General features: G+C 45.1%; 1 protein-coding gene across 8 annotated transcripts in view; it reads right to left on the bottom strand.

The window, feature by feature from the left end:
• Positions 1-21,391, bottom strand: part of akap13 (A-kinase anchoring protein 13) — a 93,259-nt gene extending 71,868 nt beyond the window's left edge. For 5 of the 8 annotated variants that reach the window (XM_036953029.1, XM_036953046.1, XM_036953032.1 and 2 more), the window contains exon 1: positions 21,065-21,389. The gene's annotated coding sequence lies outside the window, so the exon portion shown is untranslated. Of the gene's footprint in view, positions 1-21,064 lie in introns of all 8 variants that reach the window. The other 3 variants (XM_036953038.1, XM_036953051.1, XM_036953062.1) reach the window with 3 other exon arrangements.
• Between the last annotated feature and the right edge of the window lie 1,311 nt (positions 21,392-22,702).

Here is a 22,702-nt window from a genome sequence, read left to right as displayed (position 1 = left end):
GCCCACGGATGGCGGTTTGGCCTGCAGCAACACCAGGCTTGGGATCAGACGAGGCATTTAACAGACAAAAATCAGGCCTAATAACCATAATTAAGAGCACATTACAGTAACTTAGTTGCCTGGGCCTTTAATGGCCACCCTGTTTCTCCTTTCCCCCTTTTCTCTAAACTAAGGCGTCTAGCTGGTGGGTCGTTTCATGTGATTTCGTTCACTTTCTGACTGCACCCCTTCTGATTCGAAACGAAGCCATCCATACATGTTTGACCATCGTAGAAGTGGTCAGAAAGTTACTTTTGGAACCGAACTGCTAAAACATTCAGGAGATTGAGGTGCTCAAAGTTAGACGTGCTCAAAGTTAGAGGTGCTCAAAGTTAGAGGTGCTCAAAGTTAGGCTATGTTGCATAAAACCCACCCCACCATCAGACATCCATGTCTTCACCACTGGAAAAAGATAAACGGTTGAGTCTGATACCAATGTGAAAGCTTACAAACAGGGTTGTTAAACTATTTGATGATTTATTGAGAAGAGAGAAAAAAAAGTGTTTTAATGAAACTTGTGTCATAATCTGAGGTGTTTGTGTTGTTGCCTTCCATCGGTTGAGACACAGCAGACTCTTGAATCCAAGATGGGTGTCGCGTATTGGCTGATAAAATGTACTCAAATGTGAATAAAGGTTCAAACTTTCAAATGGTACCACAAAGATGGTTGGAGGTCCACACATCAGAGAATGTTGACTTAACTAGGAATATCCATTGTTTCTCAATCAAAACAGTCACTCCTCCACGCGAACCGTATTGAAATCACAGAAATATAGATAATAGAATAGACATCTCCATTCAATTTGGCATTTGATGGTGGATGGACCAGCGGCTAATCTTTCCGGTAGTAATAAAAGTTTCAATTCAATTTATATTTCAATGGTGTACCAGCAAAATTGCAGTGGTCTGAAGACTTAAGACTGAAATGACACCTTGAACTCAAGAGTATGCTGCATTGGCGGTCACAACACAAACACCTCAGACGACGTAACATGGATGATATGGTGGGTCCATTTTGAGGCTCTCTATCTCCTGAATGTTTTGTCATTCAGGTCCAACAAGTCCCTTCCTGACCACTTCTACCACTCAGCAAATGGAAGGTTTCATTCAAATCAAAAGGGGTGCAGTCAGAAAGTAAATGAAATCATATGGAACGACCCTGCTTTCTTTCTCTGTGTAGAACGCTGCAGACTGAGAGAGAGACCATTCCTGAGGTTTGGGCTTTTGTTGTTGATGAATAAGGTCTAAATAGTTTAGTATTTTGTGTGCTGTTTTTATTGCCTGGCTACCCAGACTCCTTGCTCCGGCCAAACACTACGCCACGCCCACGGGCGTTAGTTTCTTCTCTGGCAATGAGTCTGGATCTCGTCAGCACAAACAACTTCAAGGCTGGCACTCACAGACTAAAGTACACTATATATACAAAAGTATGTGGACACCCCTTCAAATTAGTGGACTCAGCTATTTCAGCCACGCCCATTGCTGACAGGTGTACAAAATTGAGCACACCGCCATGCAATCTCCATAGATAAACATTGGCAGCAGATTGGCCTTACAGAAGAGCTGAGTGACTTTCAGTGTTGCACCGTCATAGGATAACAACTTTCCAACAAGTCAGTTTGTCACATTTCTGCCCTGCTAGAGATGCCCCAGTAAACTGTAAGTGCTGTTATTGTGAAGTGGAATTGGTAGGCCACACAAGCTCACAGAATGGGACTGCAGGGTGCTGAAGCGCGTACAAATCGTCTGTCCTCTGTAGCAACACTCACCACTGAGTTCCAAACTGCCTCTGGAAGCAACGTCAGCACAAGAACTGTTCATCGGGAACTTCCTAAAATGGGTTTCCATGGCCGAGCAGCCGCACACAAGCCTAAGATCACCATGTGCAATGCCAAGTGTCGGCTGGAGTGGTGTAAAGCTCACCACCATTGGACTCTGGAGCAGTGGAAAACGCGCCCTCTGGCAGTACGATGTACAAATCTGAGATTGGTAGAAGCAAGGAGAATGCTACTTGCCCCAATGCATATTGCCAACTGTAAAGTTTGGTAGAGGAGGAATAATGGTCTGGGGCTGTTTTTCATGGTTGGGCTAGGCCCCTTAGTTCCAGTGAAGGGAAATCTTAACGCTACAGCATACAATGACATTCTAGACAATTTTGTGCTTCCAACTTTGTGGCAACAGTTTGGGGAAGGCCCTTTGTTGTTTCAGCAAGACAATACCTCCGTGCACAAAGCGAGGTCCATACAGAAATGGCTTCTCGAGATCATTGTGGAAGAACTTGACTGGCCTGCTCAAAGCCCTGATCTCAACCCCATCAAGCACCTTTGGGATGAATTGGAACGGCGACTGCGAGCCAGGCCTAATTTCCCATCATCGGTGCCCGACCTCACTAATACCCTTGTGGCTGAATGGATGCAAGTCCCCGCAGCAATGTTCCAACATCTAGTGGAAAGCCTTCCCAGAAGAGTGGAGGTTGTTATAGCAGCAAAGGGGCGACCAACTCCATATTAATGCCCATGATTTTGGAATGAGATGTTCGATGAGCAGGTTTCCACATATTTTTGGTCATGTAGTGAATGTAGCGAACGACAGAGCAGCGGAATAATTTAGTGTTAGTCGTCAGGCTACTGTTTTCATGGACTGGAGGTGTACAAAATGTCTGTGTACATGTGGTGGAACTTCACTCCTTTGAGCAGGCGATTCCTTTGCCTAAGTTTCTTGTAAAATCTCAGATCCAAAATGATTGGCACCCTTGATAAAGATGACCAAAAAAGACTATTAAATAAATAATACAACTACTGATCTATACTGTATGCTACAAAAATTTGATCAGAAATATACAATAATATACTTTTTTTCAATCATATAATATTGCTCAGTATTTGTATTATTTATTTTATAGTCTTTTTTTTTGCTCGTCGTTATCATTGGTGCAAATAATTATGGGCCTGACTGAAGTGAGAAATGAAAACAAAATCATCACCATTAATCATGTAATACCCTGATCCAAAGTCAGCTGGTCTGTGTGATGTGGCTCTGTTCAAAGCAGCAACAGGAAGTGTCTCCATTGAGAAGTGAACAGAGAGGCCTAACAGTCCTGGCTGGCACGAGCCCTGCCATTCATCCCAAACATGTCACTTTGCATTACAAGTAGTCTCATAGATATGAGCAGGAAGACAGGCAGAGCAACTGTGCAGGGACACTGACCACAACAGACAATGTTGCACTACAGTGAGCAATGAATATCTTCTAAGGAGAAAGTCACATTACTTTTCCAACTGCAATGCATACTTCCTCTTTAACTTTATTTCCTCATGTACTGTGAACTCACTTTGAACTTGGACCAGTTATTATATTATCTTTGATCAATGCATAAAACCACACAAACACGCTTGAGGCTGCCTGCTTTTGTGCACAGAGTGACGCAGAAACACGCCTCACCACAGGTTTATGTTATGAGAGAACAGAGCAGGCCGTGTTTTATTGTCACATACACCAGGTACGTGCAGTGAAATGTGTTTTACAGGCTCAGGCACAGTAGTATGGTGCCCATGGAGCAAATGAGGGTTACGTGCCTTACGCAATGGCCATTCGACCAATTTTTCACCTTGTCGGCTCGGGTATTCAAACCAGCAACCTTTCGTTTACTGGCCCAACGCTTCTGGCCCAACGCTCGCCCTTGCCATGCTGGAGAATCTCACGAGAGCTGGCGAGCGTGTTACCCACCTATAACAGGGCGTTGGGGTCTAACCAGCTCTACCCGGGCATTAAAACATCTCGGCACCACACACTAGGCCTTACACAGACTCCAACAACAACACTGAACTAGTCACAACTAACCTCTTTATTGTATCATTGGGGAAAATGTCTGCCCTTGTCAACCCATTACAGCATCCATTTCATCTGTGAAGCAACCGCTCAATGGGAGCCTAGAGCTGAGTAAATAGAAAACCCATCCTACTTATTGTTGTTATCTTGTCTTCTGTCTACTTAAGATGATAATCCACCCCCACTATTGTTTAGCAATCAGCTTCAAGTCACATTCTGCAGGGGGGAGTTTAAAGAGGCAATCTGATTATTGAGTCTCAAGTCACACGGTGTACCCATGTCCACCAACAAAATGAAAAGCGGATTTAAACAGACTTTAAACTGAATTGCAGTCTTGCAGGTGCCGGTCAGTCACATAGAGGGGCTCGCTAATCCTGCACTGTGAAGTCAAAGTTCCAGCTATAATTCCTTTCAACAACCACCAGCACAACTACACAGACCATAACTCTGCCCAACCCCCACTCTATAAGCCACTTCTGCAGCTCAAGCCCCAGCCCCACTCTGCTCTCATCAAAGCTCACATCCCAGTCCTAGCTTAACACCAACCACCCTGAGTCCCAGGCTCTGCCTCAGCCCCAGTTTCAGCCCCAGCTCTAGGCTCCAACTCCATCCCCAGCCTCAGCGCCAGGCCAACCCTCAGCCCCAGACAGGAACCAGACAGCCTGGCCTGCTGCTGCTGGCCTCACACTAAGCAGGTGCTGGTTTAACTTGGTCCAAATACATCATCCACCTACTGAGCAGTGAAGTGATCACCATCAGCGAGGAGCATCTCTATCTCTACCAGCAGCCAGGACCAGGCAGGGACAGAGGGTGGAAGGAAGGCAGAGTGGTGAACAGTGTACTGCTGAACATGGCTACAGAGGGGAGATTGAGAATGACGAAGGAAAAGAAACAGCAAAAAGAGGCAAAAAACCCCTCTAGGATGGGCCAGGAGAGCGACTGTAGCAGCGAACTGCAGAATCAGCATTACGGTTGCGGTTTTCCACACCATATCAATTTCTTAAGGCATTCACACAAAAAAGGGGTGGGGGGAGGGGGTTGTGTGCCTTGGCTAGCTCTCTGGCACCGCTGAAACTCGACCTGTACATTTGGTCAGCTCCAAAACCCCCACAAAAAACACTATTCTAATTAGGGAGAGGACAGGACAGAACAGGAAGTGGGGGTCCAGACAACAGGAAGCTCAGAGTCAGCTCAGCATCATGAATAAATCAGGAGGAGTGAGGGGGCATCCATCATGGGGCAGGTCCTGCTCTCTATTCCTGGATCAGTTTCTAGTTCTTTCCTCAGTAAATGGGCTACTGTTGGAGTCAGACATACAGACGGGATAGAGGGATAATCAACTGCCTCTAATTATACCCACTGATCTCACCCTGACGCTCTAAGCCCTCACAGCCAGACAGAGGGACGGACACACACAGCCCTATATACCGACTGACTGACTCCCACAAAGAGCTTGAACTCTGACCTATAAAGCATCTGGACATCCCCTGGCTGTCAAAAAGCTGTGAGGAAAGGAGATGCTAGCCAAGCGTGTCTTTCAGAATTTCACACTCTACATGCTTAGAAAAAAGGATTCCAAACGTGTTCTTTGGCTGTCCCCATAGGAGAACCCTTTTTGGTTCCAGGTGGAACCCTTTTGGGTTCCATGAAGAACCCTCTGAGAAAAGGGTTCTTCATGGAATGTAAAAGGGTTCTATCTGGAACCAAAAAAAAGTTATTCAAAGGGTTCTCCTATGAGGACAGCCGAAGAACCATATTAGGTTCTAGATGGCACCTTTTTTTTCTAAGAGTGTACCATGCAGAATTATTTTTTTTTTTTTATCCTGAAGTTAAAACTATGTAAAAATAGCACATACAGTATAGCTAGAACAAGATAGTAATGATAGCAGCATGATTTCCACTGTATCAAGAAACACTGTAACATGTTTCACATTAGTCGTATGTCCCCTGATTAATCCTTAAAAACAGGCCAGGGTACCTATGGTGCATGACGGAGCACTGCCTGGGGATTATTCTACATATCTAGAAAAATACCCATTATTAAGCAACAACATCCTGTGATCTTCAAAGGGAGAGGGGAGAGGGCTTGGCTGGGCAACGGGCTGCAATTTTTGCGCAATAGACCACAGAACACAGAAGCCTTTAGCCCAAGCAAACCAGTACTGTTTTCAATCAAAATGGCTGCTACAGTTATGCAAGCAATGCTTTTGTCAACACAACAATTATGCTTGTACTTTTGGTTTTGCAGTCTCTCATCCCAAAAATTAGCGACGGCATTAAAAAAGGACCAGTGACTCGTTCTGCGCTCGAAAACATTTTAGCAAAAAGCTAGAGAGTGCTTATTGGTGATAACGACGACAAGGAGTCTGACAAACCCCGACACAACTAACATATTAACTCTGTGTTTGTGTACATCCTCGGGTTGTTGTCTCAGTCTGTGTGGATGAGAGGCGTGTGTGTGGAATTGATTTGCTCTGCAACCACAGCCTCAGTGGCCTCATAAGAACTTTAGTTTGATGGACTGTGGTGGTGATGGTGAACTGGATGGGTAATCAGCCAACAGAGGACACATACCTCAGTATGGTAGAAAGAATAGCTGGTCCGCAACAAGAACTAGGTCAGTGAGTTTAACTTCATTCAGCTATCTGCTGAAATACAAAGCAGCAACACGGATTGTTTGGGCAGGTTGCAAAGTCTGTCAGGTTAGAAACCTAGAAGCAGAGTGTTCCACTAAACAAAAATGGAGAACTATGGTCAATCCCAGAACGTGTGGAGAACTGTGAGTTCAGCAGCTAAGGCCAGAGCCAAACACCCATTTGTTTAGTCTGGGTAAATTCGTCAAAAAACACTCTTCAGCTCTACCTCGGCTCCCTGGTCTCTGTTAGGAGGAATTAACTGCACTTAAACTGTCTCCTCTTAATAAAATCATAAAGCACAACAGTTCTGGCGCACAACTAACATACCGCAAATCAAAGGCGAGGGAGGACCCTAGTAGTAAGTCTAGGGAGAAGAGACAGCATTAATGTAGTGTAGTTTCAGCCTAGGTAAGCCAATTCCCTGTTGCACCACACAATTACCAGGGAAGGATATTATTGTGTGGATGTGGATGATGCTAAGACTGCACCATGAATGACATGAAGCCTGAAATAGGATAAGGTGATTACGGATTAGCTGGCTACTTGCTAACCCATTCATTACATTACATTTGATTAGCTTTAACCCTCCGTCATCTGCACACGTAGTAATTATATGAAAAGCATGGCAGCTATGAGGTATCCTGGTGTCAGAGCACGGCTGGAGCCCTGGTGGAGACTCTCAGGCTGTTATATGTGCATGCCTCCGTCATGGTGGAAGAATGCGTGAACAATCTGAGCTACAGGGGCTGATGCTCATTCACAAGGGCCTGCAGAAATAGTCTGGATGTCAATGTCCCCTTCCTGGTGGTTTTGGACTCTGTGTGTGTGTGCGCGCATGTGTGTGCGTGTGTGCGTGTGTGGTGTGTGTGTGTGTGTGGCTACAGAGCTGACTCAGAGGAATAACAGTACATGGAGGGCTGGATCACGTACACACACACCCCTTGTGGCACCAATGGGATGTAGCATGTGGGACAGTCTCTAGGGGACTTCCCCCTGGAACATGAGAAAGCCTTTGTACTGTGGGCCAGTCAGGCCCTCTGAGAGGTCAGGGGTCATGTGCAGCTAAGGTCATCCCCTGAAGGCAGATAGATAGCAGCATTACACAACTGGTTACGTAGCTTATACCAATATGCAGGAAAACAGGCATGACAAAGGATATGGGCTATTTGTGTTTTTCTTAATCAAAGCCTGTATGTGTCTCTATGAACAAGCAGTCATGCGGTAGGAACACACCATTAAGTTACGTAATGGTTACATTAAGGAACCATTCACTAGGGAAATACCAGCTTAACTGAACACCTTCAAAGCTCTCCAGCTTATCTACTCTACCATGACAGGTTTCCAATTTTGGCAAATAATGTTTCATGCATTCAATACCTTTTTTAAAAAAAAATCTATTACACTTGTTTACCATAGACTGTGGGATTCACAGTCTACTTAATGCCATGCTAGCGTCTGTCTGTCACTCAAAGAGATATTGAAGCGGCTAACAGTTCATGTAAACTTTCATGTTCGGGAAAGTAGACTCCCTAGCCTTACCTGATACCACTGGCGCCACTGTGACCCAGGTAATAGCAAGGTCATCTTTCTACCACACACACACCAAATAACAGACAGACAGACCATGTATTCTACAGCGACACTTGCGTTGCTGCAAGCAGAATGCAAATGGCGCCGGGGCTGAAAAATGACGGCAAACATCTGTGATTTTCTCTTAACAGCTGATCAGAGAGTTATGATATCGTTACGAAGCTTCAAATCTTCTCTTTTCTACTGTATACAGATCTTAAATGTGTATTCTGTGGTCCTGTTAATGATAGAGCAAGTTACATATGTTTTACACATTTGTAATAAACCAGTTATTCTCATGTTCATTCACCTGTGACCTGCTAATTGCAAATGTAAATTAAATCCATTCGTCTACTTTTCTGGGTGAAGGGAAAATTGTTTGTTTTGTCAGGTTATTGTTAATGCTAACTACCCACTGGGCACAGATATCATATCAACCTCTAGTTTTGATTTACATTTGGTTCAGCTAACGTGAATTCAACGTGAAATTAACAAAACATTTCACCATGTTATTGGATTTAGGTTCAAAGTCGGGTGAAAAAAACCACCAAATTCCTTTACGTTGATGACTTTTTGCAAATCCAATCCGTTTTCCACGTTGATTCAACGTCATTAGATACATTTTTTGTTGTTGTTGTAATGAAGTGGAAACAACGTTGGTGCAACCAGTTTTTGCCCAGTGGGTAGCTAGCTTCGTTAATGTTAGTTGTCACTCAGGGGATGCCAGCGTCAAACTATGTAGAGACGCCCATGACCACTGAGAGGAAGAGCCGAGTATCTCTGACGACCAACCTTTTTAAGGCTACACGCAAGCACAAACTATGAAATCGCTCAATTAAATTAATGTAGGAGTCAGGAATGCGCGTGTGCACCAACAATTTCTATGCATTTCAATGAAGGGGAAGGTAGGCACTGCATACGGCAATCGGCAATGTTGCCTGTTGCCCCTCCTGAGGTTTTGATGCAGTTTTAGCAAATATGGGGATTTTGAGCATACCGACCACCAGAATCTTTGAGGTAAAAACAATTTAACATTTATATATCATTTTCTTTTTATTTGGCTTTTCATAACAGCTATTTTGATTAAATTATGACAGGACATGTCACCAAAGTTTCCTAAAATCTTTTGTAGGACTGAGCAAATTTCAGGTTTGCCGGGCGCAAACATGATTATTGTTAAAATGTGTTTACTGTGAACACTGAGGCTGTACCCATTTTAAGTTACAGTTTTATACACTTCTTGAGGATCTAACCCTTTTTTTCCAATTTTCGCCTAAAATGACATACCCAAATCGAACTACCTGTATGTAGCTCAGGACCTGAAGCAAGAATATGGCAGCAGTGTATGTGCAAAGTTTTAGACTGATTCAATGAACCATTGCATTTCTGTTCAAAATGTTGTCAAGACTGCCCAAATGTGCCTAATTGGTTTATTAATACATTTTCAAGTTCATAACTGTGCGCTCTCCTCAAACAATAGCATGGTATACTTTCACCATAATAGCTACTGAAAATTGGACAGTGCAGTTAGATTAACAACAATTTAAGCTTTCTGCCAATATCAGATTTGTCTATGTCCTGGGAAATGTTCTTGTTACTTACAATCTCATGCTAATCACATTAGCCTACGTTAGCTTAACCATCCCGCGCAGTAGGGGGGGGGGGGATCCCGTAAAGGTCAACAGTGGCCAAGTAGGCTGCTGTGACTATTTGATCATCATGTAGGACTACCAGGGTGGACTAAAATAAAAGAAACTATGGAGATAAATGCATCCCATAACATTTTAACATGGAAATAGCTGTTCTGTCAGAGGCAGGAAATGTGTGGTGTTCAATGTAGGCCTACATTCTATAAGACATTAAAAAAAAGCTTTTTACCTAACTCGCTTTTCAAAGATGACTAGAAATACACACATTTTGTGCTCTTGCAGGAAGCAACCACTCCCTAATTGTTGACTAGAAACGACCTATAACTGGGCTAATAACTCACTAACTAGCAAAGAATATGAACAAATGTGCACAGGTGGGTAGATGCAGTACGCCATCATGCTTTGGGGATAGGTGTCTTTTTAGATTCCACAATGATTCTTTAGTTGTGGACACTACATCACTGCACTCCCTCTCTTGCTCTTGGTCCTCCTCATCTTTGTAAGTCACCTTGATTTTGCACCTGTGTGTTCTATCAGTTTCTCTCTGAAAATATTTATATTGGAGTGGGCGAGAAGGCCGATGCATCAGCCTTCGGGAATCTCGCTCCAGCTCCGATCCTCGTCACATACTCTGATTTTTAAGCATTAGTGGTCGCAAATAGATGCGCATGTTTTGATATCAAAACCAGAGCTTTCTGTTTTGATTGGGTTATTTTGCCTAAAAACCTTAAGGCCTACGTATAGAAGAAATAACAACTCCGCATCCCTGCCCAGCCTGGCAAGAGTGACCAAAAGGGTGTTTAGCATCCCCAGTAGCTCTGCAGGTGTGGAGAGGATATTCTCTACTGCTGACCTGCTCTCCAGGCACCATCGCATGAGCCTGAAGCTACACACTCTGGCCAAACACATCTTTCTAAAAAAAAAAAAGTATTCAAAGGCACTGTATACTGAGCCTAATAATGATTTTTGTTTTTGTTTCATTTGTGTTTAATTCTAATTATAAACTGGGTGGTTCGAGCCCTGAATGCTGATTGGCTGACAGCCATGGTATATCAGACTGTATACCACGGGTATGACAAAACATTTATTTGTACTGCTCTAATCACATTGGTAGTCAGTTTATAATAGCAATAAGGCACCTTGGGGGTTTGTGGTATATCGCCAACATACCACAGCTAAGGGCTGGGCACTCCGCTTCACATCGTGCATAAGAATAACCCTTAGCCATGGTATATTGGACATATACCACACCCCCTCGTGCCTTACTGCTTAAGTAAGTCACAGCCTATGTGCGCAATTTATAGACTATAATGATTTAATACAACAAAATGTTGTTGAAATGCTGAGCGCTTAATGTCCCTGACTCCCTACCAGCCTAGTGTGTCGCACTCGCCAGTGTATTTCACAATGCATTTCTTTGTAAGCTATAGCATTGAAATAATTGAAATAATATGGCCTAAAAGATTGTAGTTCCTTCTTAGGCTCCCTGTCTGTCTCCTGACCTATTTAGATTGTTCATATGCTGTTTAATATAACATGTAACCAATTTGAAATGATGAGCGCTTCTTACATTCACCTTTTCAAGTTTATTAAAATACCTTTAATTCAAATCGTGTGGTTTGGTTTCAATGCTTCAAAACCAAATGGTAGGTCCAGGTAGAAACAAAAAAAGATGGGTGTTGGTTAAATTGTGATATGAATTCATTTTAATCTCAATTTGGAGTGGCAGTTTTCTTTCCTGTGAGCGTGGAGTGGTTTTTAGTGGAGCCGTTGGCCTGAGAATTTGCGCAAACACCGCTTGAGCGAGATTTCTGATCACTCAATTCTGCTCACATACTCCACTATAAACACAGTCCAGTTCAAAGTGAATGGCACAGATCCATATATGGCAATGGCTATTTGCATAAAGGCCTACTGCCGCTCTGATTGGTTATGGCACATCGGTCTGTGTAGAGTCCTGCCTGTCAATGAATCCTACTCCAATGAATCCTACTCCAATCCTACTCCAAAAAGAATCCTACTCCAATGGGCTTTGCCTACAAGAAAATCTCACGCACAGTTAGTTTTGCATACTAAGCCTTGAATAATTCATTTTGTTTCGGAATGTTTCATTGAAAGTGGATAATATTGCGTTGATTCGAGCACAATTCCCACAGTATAGCAAAACGTTGATGGTGTTAACTAAAGGGAAAAACTTTAGAAAATTGAGTGAAGTTCAATCTCGGAACGGGATTGTGTGGCAGTCCGCAGTTTAGAGGGAACATTGCACTTCACTTATCATGGAGCTCAACCAATCAGCTGTCTCACTGTTGAAGTCTCCATGCCGACCGACAAAAGCAGCTCGGACATTATAACTGACTGTTTGGAGATCCCTGCTGCAAGTCAATCCCCGGGATTTCTAATTGGAGCCCCAGTCATTCCGAGGTTTAGGGAACTGAACTGCTGGCAAACCAGAAGGGAATATATTATGGCTACAGCTGGGTTGGGATTATGATGTAGAAAGGCCAAGAGTGGTTTCAGATACATTAAATGTCTTCAGAATTACCCAACAACTGGTGATTCATCTCGCTGCGCTGTGAGTGCATTTTGTAAAACAATAGTGTCTAATCAGTCCTCACATCAATAGCCCCATAAAAACACTAAACAGCCAGTTACCACGGAGATAAGAGTCGAGCAGAAATAGCCCCACGCTCGCTGTGTTTAAATCTGTCTAAATCTGTCTAAACAAGCCTTCTCAGTTTGGGGTGAAGGACTGTGTGTGACTGTGTGTGTTCTGATGGGGGTGGGGTACAGGCATGTGTTCAGGTCAGGAGGGTGGAGGAGGGTGGTATGATCGAGTGGAAGTTTAACCAGAGGCCCGGTTAATGCTCCCCTCAACGGCTCACCTCATCTCTAAAGAGTCGTGTTTATATGGCGGGCATTCAGTGTAAAAAATAAAAAAACTATTTTAGTTTATAACGTGCTGCAAAAATAAACAGAGACATCTTTAGAAGTAAACCTTCTTAAAAAGGTTTGGCATTTGAGTGGCTCCTCTGAACCAGCGAAGGGTTCTGGTGGAATGCATACCAAGGATGGAGAACACTCAGAGCAGACGGAGTATTTAAGGGGCCTGATAACAGCTTGGCACTGAAGATGGCGGTGCCCAAATACAGAGATTGCTAAGAGCCTGTTGAGAGGTTTTCATGCATGTGAGGAGCACTAAAGAAAGCGAGACTCTGGGGAAGCTAGAGGAGGTGGGGGGAGTTAAGACCAGAATCTGCCCCTGATTTAAACTGCAGTTTAAACCATCCAAAACGTAGCTCTCCTGCTGTAACAGGTTGTCCTCGAGGCAGGATCGAGGAGCAAGAGATGTTTGCTATTGGATGAGAGGATCAGCCTGCCTGTGTCCTGCTTTAATAGATATCAGGATATGTACCACAACATTTTACCTGGCCTCCACAGATACAGCTGTGACCGACAAGCAGAGCCCGAAAAACTCACAGACCCAGAGGGGGGGGGGTCCAGGTTTCCACAACTTGTTTTAATGAGCAGTTATGTGAAGCTGACACAGCCTTTCTCTGCAGTCTGCACAAAACAAACCCCCATCAGGAGACTCCCTCCACAGCAAGGAATCAAACATTTGTGGATGAGAGAATTTAGGACACGAGGGAGAGACACATTTTTCCCTGAAACTAAACTTTCAGGCTTTAACTTGAGCCTTGCTCTTAGCAACCATTCTGCTCCGATAAACACAGAGGAAAACCAAGAGCGGTACATTCAGCCAAGCAGGAAGACGGGCCTATTGAGAAGAAGTAGTGAACTAAATCAGAATATGGCCTGTTGTTTGTGAAAAACAAAGCTCTTCATTCGCATAGTTGTAAAATCTCAAATACCTTGTTAAAAAGTACCTGTCCGGCCAAAGTGCGGTAAACAACGTCATAACTTCATCATCACTTTCTACACCGGAATGACATTTTGTTAGATCATTTCCCAGGAACGGCTGCTCTCCACCAGGATGTGAATAACCACTGTTTGTAGCAGGAGAAAGGATCCCTCAGCTCCATCCACCAGAACTATAACAGTAACACCATCACACCACAACAACCAGATATTAGGGAACCAAATCAATGTGCACAGCGGGCCGACCCGGAGTGTGAGTAGTGAGGGTTTAGAGACAGGGCTTAGTGCAGTATTGTCTGTAAACAAACCCAGTTTGATAACACAATGACACTCCTCCCGGTCAGTCCCAGGCAGCTAGGCCGCTCCATAGGCAACACTCTGGCAGAAAGACAGAGAGCTGCAGCTCATTCAGAGAAGCACAGACATGCAGGCAGGGGGTCGGATTGACAATCCCCATCCACCTCTCTACACTGACTGTCATCAGTCTGAGGTGAAAAATAAAACACTGGTATCAGAATAAAAAAGCTTCTATTAACTGATACAAGTGTCAGCCAGCCATAACATGGTGCCCCAAACTGAGCCCTAGCTGCCTGTCTGCCTGCCTTCTTAATGTGGCTTAATGAGATGTGGGAACGAGAGGCTAAAGAAAGAAAGATGTTCTATTACAGGTCAATGTTCTATTACAGGTCCTGACTGAGACCATAATACCTGAAGGCCGGGGTAGAGGGCAGTCTTACATCTTTAACGAGAGGAGAGGATGTTTTATCACCTGCTGCTGGTTCGTCTTATCACACCAGCCTATCAGGCCCTGAAAAGGCCTATTGTACAAACCTGCCACAGTATTTACACTGCGTCTTCATTACTAGTTAACCAAGGCTTAATAAACATCCATTTATAGTCCACATCAGTAGTTAACTCCAATGTGGTTCACAGGATGTACAAAGGTCATTTGGATGAATGATTTGACTTCCCAGAAGGACATGACTAAACTCTACCAAACTCCTGATATGAGACTATGATGCGCAGTGGACCATGAAATAGTGCTAATTAAAAGTAATTATCAACACATAGCCATTTCCTGCGAGGAGAGTAATCTGAAATCTCTTACTAAGCCCATGCCCACGCCCAAACGCTAAATGGCCTCTGTTCTAATGGACATACCCAAAAAGACACCCAAATCAATTCAAATATTTATACTGTAAAAATAGGAAATTGTGTTGCTGCGGATGAAGTAACACAGTGGGTGTAGTGAATTCATATCATATCAAATAAAAAAGACAACAACAAAAAAAACTGCTCTTTACTGACCTAACCTTTAAGAAAAATAGAAACATGAGTGTTATTACTGATAACACAACAGAAATGGTCATGTCTACGGGGTTCACTGCACACGGGCTACAAGAGGGACACTGTTAACTAATAGCAACAATCCCTTTCAACATGACTTTATTTTCTCTCAAATATAATCATGACCTATGATTACATTAGGACTAAGTAGTTTCGTGTTAGCTACAGAGACCCCCCCCCCCCACCACCACCCCCACCGCCACCACAGTGCATGACAAAGGCAGATAGAGGCTGAGCAGGTGGAGGTGAAGGCTACAGTAATGATGTGGACCTGGATAGGACAGGCCCAGCTTGCACACTGCTGCTCTCCTCACACGCAGGCACATCATCATTAAAAGTGCAGATGTGGGATCAACTCATACAAGGGATGACAAGTTGGAAAGGAGGACGAAGAGCCTTTCCTCTCAGGGGTTACTGAAGGTTACTAAAGTTCATGGCAAGGTTCTGCTTTGACAGTATCTTTGCACTTTAAAACTCTGGCCACTGGCAGGTCTGAGTGAGTGACTTTCATGACTTGTTTTCCATCCATTTTCACAGAAAATGACTGTATTTGAAATACACATATCAAACGCAGACTTAACTTCCCCATTAAACAAGCAAACAAAAAAAGCAATCAGGCAGTGAAGCCAGGCAGTGTTTGAAGCAGGCACCGACTCCAGAGGAACCTGTGTGAGTGTTTGAAGCAGGCGCCGACTCCAGAGGAACCTGTGTGAGTGTTTGAAGCAGGCGCCGACGCCAGAGGAACCTGTGTGAGTGTTTGTAGCAGGCGCTGACGCCAGAGGAACCTGTGTGAGTGTTTGAAGCAGGCGCTGACGCCAGAGGAACCTGTGTGAGTGTTTGAAGCAGGCGCTGACGCCAGAGGAACCTGTGTGAGTGTTTGAAGCAGGCGCTGACTCCAGAAGAACCTGTGTGAGTGTTTGAAGCAGGCGCTGACGCCAGAGGAACCTGTGTGAGTGTTTGAAGCAGGCGCTGACTCCAGAGGAACCTGTGTGAGTGTTTGAAGCAGGCGCTGACTCCAGAGGAACCTGTGTGAGTGTTTGAAGCAGGCGCGGACTCCAGAGGAACCTGTGTGAGTGTTTGAAGCAGGCGCCGACGCCAGAGGAACCTGTGTGAGTGTTTGAAGCAGGCGCGGACTCCAGAGGAACCTGTGTGAGTGTTTGAAGCAGGCGCCGACGCCAGAGGAACCTGTGTGAGTGTTTGAAGCAGGCGCGGACTCCAGAGGAACCTGTGTGAGTGTTTGAAGCAGGCACCGACGCCAGAGGAACCTGTGTGAGTGTTTGAAGCAGGCGCGGACTCCAGAGGAACCTGTGTGAGTGTTTGAAGCAGGCGCGGACTCCAGAGGAACCTGTGTGAGTGTTTGAAGCAGGCGCCGACGCCAGAGGAACCTGTGTGAGTGTTTGAAGCAGGCGCGGACTCCAGAGGAACCTGTGTGAGTGTTTGAAGCAGGCGCTGACTCCAGAGGAACCTGTGTGAGTGTTTGAAGCAGGCGCTGACTCCAGAGGAACCTGTGTGAGTGTTTGAAGCAGGCGCGGACTCCAGAGGAACCTGTGTGAGTGTTTGAAGCAGGCACCGACGCCAGAGGAACCTGTGTGAGTGTTTGAAGCAGGCGCGGACTCCAGAGGAACCTGTGTGAGTGTTTGAAGCAGGCGCCGACGCCAGAGGAACCTGTGTGAGTGTTGAAGCAGGCGCCGGCGCCAGAGGAACCTGTGTGAGTGTTTGAAGCAGGCGCGGACTCCAGAGGAACCTGTGTGAGTGTTTGAAGCAGGCGCCGACGCCAGAGGAACCTGTGTGAGTGTTTGAAGCAGGTGCGGACTCCAGAGGAACCTGTGTGAGTGTTTGAAGCAGGCGCTGACTCCAGAGGAACCTGTGTGAGTGTTTGAAGCAGGCGCTGACTCCAGAGGAACCTGTGTGAGTGTTTGAAGCAGGCGCGGACTCCAGAGGAACCTGTGTGAGTGTTTGAAGCAGGCACCGACGCCAGAGGAACCTGTGTGAGTCTTTGAAGCAGGCGCGGACTCCAGAGGAACCTGTGTGAGTGTTTGAAGCAGGCGCCGATGCCAGAGGAACCTGTGTGAGTGTTGAAGCAGGCGCCGACGCCAGAGGAACCTGTGTGAGTGTTTGAAGCAGGCACGGACTCCAGAGGAACCTGTGTGAGTGTTTGAAGCAGGCGCTGACTCCAGAGGAACCTGTGTGAGTGTTTGAAGCAGGCGCTGACTCCAGAGGAACCTGTGTGAGTGTTTGAAGCAGGCGCTGACTCCAGAGGAACCTGTGTGAGTGTTTGAAGCAGGCACGGACTCCAGAGGAACCTGTGTGAGTGTTTGAAGCAGGCGCTGACTCCAGAGGAACCTGTGTGAGTGTTTGAAGCAGGCGCTGACTCCAGAGGAACCTGTGTGAGTGTTTGAAGCAGGCGCGGACTCCAGAGGAACCTGTGTGAGTGTTTGAAGCAGGCGCGGACTCCAGAGGAACCTGTGTGAGTGTTTGAAGCAGGCGCCGACGCCAGAGGAACCTGTGTGAGTGTTGAAGCAGGCGCCGACGCCAGAGGAACCTGTGTGAGTGTTTGAAGCAGGCGCGGACTCCAGAGGAACCTGTGTGAGTGTTTGAAGCAGGCGCTGACTCCAGAGGAACCTGTGTGAGTGTTTGAAGCAGGCGCGGACTCCAGAGGAACCTGTGTGAGTGTTTGAAGCAGGCGCCGACGCCAGAGGAACCTGTGTGAGTGTTTGAAGCAGGCGTGGACTCCAGAGGAACCTGTGTGAGTGTTTGAAGCAGGCGCTGACTCCAGAGGAACCTGTGTGAGTGTTTGAAGCAGGCGCGGACTCCAGAGGAACCTGTGTGAGTGTTTGGCCGACCAGGCCGCACTATACTCTGTTTACAGAATGGATAAATATGTTGATGGTGATGAGGGGGAGATAAATGCTGTGATGTCACAGGGGAGAGGGGGAGAGCAGGCCAGCCACAGGCAGGTGTGTCAACAGCACTGGAGTGCCTGGGACATGTGCTTTTGGTGGCCTTCTCTGGAGCAGACTTGGCTTGGTTAACACCTGCTCCCTTCTGAACAGTTGAGGGCACTTCTGTAAACCCAGCTGTAGTTAGAATGCTACAAAGGAAAGATTGAAACGGAGGATCTGGACAGAGTTATTCATGTTTATTATGATGATACTGTAGTAATCGAGCAGATCCCGGAAGTGCAGAGTTTAATTTGACGCAACAAAATGTCAGAGGTAGACCTCGAGCCTCTGTCTGTTTGCAATCAATGTCCTCCACTAGAACACATAGTACAATCCAAGTGAGACACTGACTCAACACAAAAAAAGGCTAATTTGGTTAGCTAAATCCATACTTGACTCAGTGCTATGAATAGATCTGTTGCCATCATGTTTTCAACCCTATCCAACACAGCTTCCATCTGAAGTACTGTGCTTCTATTGTCCTGTCCTTTGTTGGAGGAAATGTGCACTGCGATTGAGGGCGCAACCTTTCACGAGGGGCAGTTAGCACTAAGACAGGCATGCCTCGTATCACACCGAGACAGTTGGGCACTGGAAAACCACTTCTGAAGTCGGAGAGCAGCTTAAAACCGGAAAAGCAGGAATGATTGGAATTGTGACCATGCTTACAAAGCAGCAAAACCACAGGCATATAAGGGGAGTGAAGAGAAAACAAATCACTGGGCAGGGAAGACAGCATAGGCCACTGAGCTCTGCGCTCAAAACATTACTTCCCTGTGAAACAGCCCAACAGCCACACGAACTGATGAAAGTTTATTAAGATTGAAAAACTGAAATATAAATAACTATCCCCAGAGGTGTTGATGGTTCAGAAGCGTGGTATGGTCTCCCTCTGTGTCACCGGTCCCCTCTCTACCAGGTTACCCAGTTGGTGCGTCATGGGTGTTTAGTCAGAAAGTCTTGTGGGGCACAGTACTATGTTCATAGAGGTCTTTATTGTTGCCTTACCACATTGAAAATGGAGGAAACTCAGGCAGCAAACGCATTCTCCAATCATCCATTACATGCAAAGACTTGTGCAAAGACTTTTGATTTGTGTCCTGTATGTCCTCTAGACAGTCCGAGGACACCTACTATTCTACTGCTGCGGACAAGATGCCAGTACGCCATTTCCTTTAGCAACTCAGTCCTTAAAATCACACTTCAATAAGAAAAAGGTCATATTTTGATCCGTGAGTGATTAAATTGGCGAGAAAACAAGACATATGGCTAAAACTCAGACAGGATAATTCCCTATACCCCACTGTTACCCCACTGTTACCCCAATGAAAGAACTTTCAGGTCAATCTGTGCAGGCCCTGTGGTCTGTGAGGAACCACTCTCATAAGGATTTGAAATTCCAACCCAGGCAGTAAGTGGCAGATGGACCCACTTCAGTTTCATTAAACAGAGTATTCCACTGTAAGGAATGTCAGCCACCACTTTCTCCTGTTTGACAGTTCTATTTCCAGAGCTGCAAAACACACGTAGACCTTTCCTGCAGTCAAATGACTAGTGGCCTCGTGGGTGGAACATTATTCATATCTAGCATAGTTTCATCATTAATAAACATTTCAAAACATGTAACAGACAAAAAATCTGGTGTTTCTATGGCAAATAGTTTTGTTATATTTCAGTCTTCTATGATGTGTATAAAGTGTAATATTGGGATGCAAACGCAACAATACATTTCAACTCCATATCTGACATGGTACAGGTGTCTTCTTTTTTTGAAGCCCATAGCCCATGCGTGTGAGGTGTACACTTTTGTTTCAAAACCAAGAAACACTCTGTGACCCTGATTTAGTGTTTCACAAGAACGGCTGCATTGCTTTGAGCTTCATACACAAGACACACTATTTACAGGATGCAGTGCAGCAATTGGTTTTAGGACTATTATCAAAGTACTCTATCAGTCTTTATGAACCACTATGACCAAGTCCTACACGAAAACATGCATGATAGCTTACAGACAATTGGCCAAACCCTTAGGACAAGACCTTAGCGCAAATGAGCCAGATATAGAGCCTTGAGGGGGAAACACAAAACATGCATGTGTGCCAGACAGCTAGTCCAACTGTGTGTGATCTCTAATGCATGCTGGTGCTACAGTGGGAAACGGAGACCCAACACCCAGCATACGATGGGAATTCCACTGCTCCTAGTCTTAACAACAACAAACTCAAGGCTACAGTATGTAATCAGAGGGGGGTTAAAGGTAAAGAAATATTCAAAACAATAACAAACTCAAGACAGGAAATCCATGAGTCCCCGTTAACATGTACCGGAGGCTGGCTCCCAGGCCTTGGCATGTTTTACCAATCACAAGCTCTTTAGAGAAGTCGCACCAGAGTCGGTGGCGCTGGCCACACCCGCTGGCCTAGGTATGCATGTTAATAACTGCTGCTACAACTGCACATTGGGTATAAACGTATGTTTCTAAACACCCAGGTGGCTTATAATGAACAATATGTTGTTCAGAAACATGTGTTATTATCACAACCCTAACGCAATGAACTAGTAAATGTTACATCTACGTCACAGCTGATTCAATGTGGCTATTTGTTTCAGACCACAATCAGAGCACCATTACTCCTAACAATAATAGCTACTGTACTTTGGTAATTTATAGCTATTGAACCAAAGTAATAATAACCACATGAACTAACATCACAATTACATGTAACTACATCAAAGCAACTATGCATGTTATTAGTATGGCAGGGGTCTGGGGATGACATCCTATTAATTCCGGGCACATTTTTAGTGGCACAACAGTGGCGTGCAATCCCCCATGTTTTTTGATGGCCGCTAGGATTTAAATCTGATCCGAAGTTAGGGGGGTGCCTGGGACAGGGTAGCCCACTACCGAGGTGTGCCGCATTATTTACCACGGAATAGGCTTTGATTCTTTGGATTCTAACCAGCAAGGCCACCTCCGTGTCACTACAACATGTGTTACATTGTTACAATCATGAGGCCAGACCCGTAGATGATCAATCAAAACGGCTATAATGTGCCATAGCTCATCTGAAACATGTAAATTGTGTCTTGTACAAAATAGACCAACGAGAGTTGTTTCAAAACCACACTGTCCTTTTACTTAGCTCGTGCTATTGCCTACAATGTATCTTACCTCGAACTTTGGGGTGTTTAATGCGTGCTTTCCTCTTTCCGAAGCATTCCCCTGTTCGGTCTAACACAAGTTATCGGGACACAAACCGCACCTATCTGTACTAATTGATCTGCAGAGAGAAGTCCAGAAGATCACTTGAGCATCTAATCTTCATATAAAGTCCCCTTCTTCTCAGCGTAATGAATGGCCGCTAGTACTCAATACAGTAGGCCCACTAAATAGTTCGCAGAGCACCTACTTGTTGCTCACGACAACAACTCTCTATTCTTCCGAATCAGTCCACGAAGCATGCATCAGAGGGCGGGCTATACCGTCACTTGGGAGACGAGGTTGAGTTGGAGCTGTGTTCCATTGTCTTCTCTCACCGGTCCAACAAGCTGTCACTCAGCCATCCCTATAATATATCGTTCTGTTTGTGTTGATGTTTTTTTCCCCTGAGATAATGGGGTGGGCGTCGGAATTGTAACGGGTTTCTATCTATGCAAGCCATGTTTTGACATGCAGACATTACAGGTGATGAAACAACTGTATATAAAGTTGTCAACTTCGTCATTTTCACATAAACCCTTTTGGCAGCATCAATGCATAAGACTGTAGTAGAATATGCTTTGCAACCATAGAGCATTATGTGTTAAGGGAAAACACATTGCATTTTATTAGGCAATAATGTAGGTTACTCCATGTGGGTAAGGTGGACCTCTAGTGGCTATGCGAAGGTACATGATTTACTAATATCTCTAACCTATTAATAAATAGGCTCAGCAGCACTGTGATTGATATGGCAATCATGCATTGCTCTGCATGACCAGTAGATCTAGCAGCAGGTCCTAGAATGAGCTCTTTAGCAGCCCGCATGCAAGCTACCCAGTAGCACTCTGGTCCTTTTCATGGAATCCGAGAGGAGGGCAAACAGAGGCTTAGATGCTCCCAAGCTGAAACAACACCATCCACATACACACACACGCGCACACACGCACACACACACACACATACGCAAGCATGCATGCACGCACGCACAAACACACATGCACACACTACCCTTCACTTATGTCCACTTGTGCACAGTGACACACTTCATTCATCCCGGTGGCAGAGAGATGGTGTGACTGCTTTGTGGTCACTCTGAGAATACACCCCAGTTTTATGTCCTCATGAAGTGTGGCAGTCTGTCAGGAAACATGCGAATGAGGCCCGGTCTCCAGGAACACTGGCCCCCTCTATTTGGACACCTATATGAGATAACTGTTCATGTGAATCCTCCTTGAGACGGCCGTATAGTCATTCCAAACCCAGCCGGGCTGCTACAAGTCATAGCCACAATAACCACATTATAATCATTAGTATATGTTTGGGTTTTGTGAGTTAGAAGAATTTCATTCAGCTGAGACCTGTTCATACCATCCAGGACCATGTAACTGGAAATGGATCACGCATCCTCAATGGTTTAGCAGATAATACATGTTATCTGTGTGGACCTGACCTGTGCTGTGTGGTCACTGCATGTAGGTGGGAGTGAGGCTCTCAGTATAGTCAGGGTACTTACTGCTCATTGTTCATATTTGAGGTTTTCATAATGTAGAGAGAGGGTTAGGTTTTATAGAACCCTTTTTGCTTCCAGGTAGAACTCTTTTGGGTTCC

The sequence above is a fragment of the Oncorhynchus mykiss genome, chromosome 2 (assembly GCF_013265735.2).
Source record: "Oncorhynchus mykiss isolate Arlee chromosome 2, USDA_OmykA_1.1, whole genome shotgun sequence".
Lineage (NCBI taxonomy): Eukaryota > Metazoa > Chordata > Actinopteri > Salmoniformes > Salmonidae > Oncorhynchus > Oncorhynchus mykiss.
The sequence above is the reverse complement of the archived record's forward strand: the minus strand, read 5'-3'. Positions and strand labels throughout refer to the sequence as shown.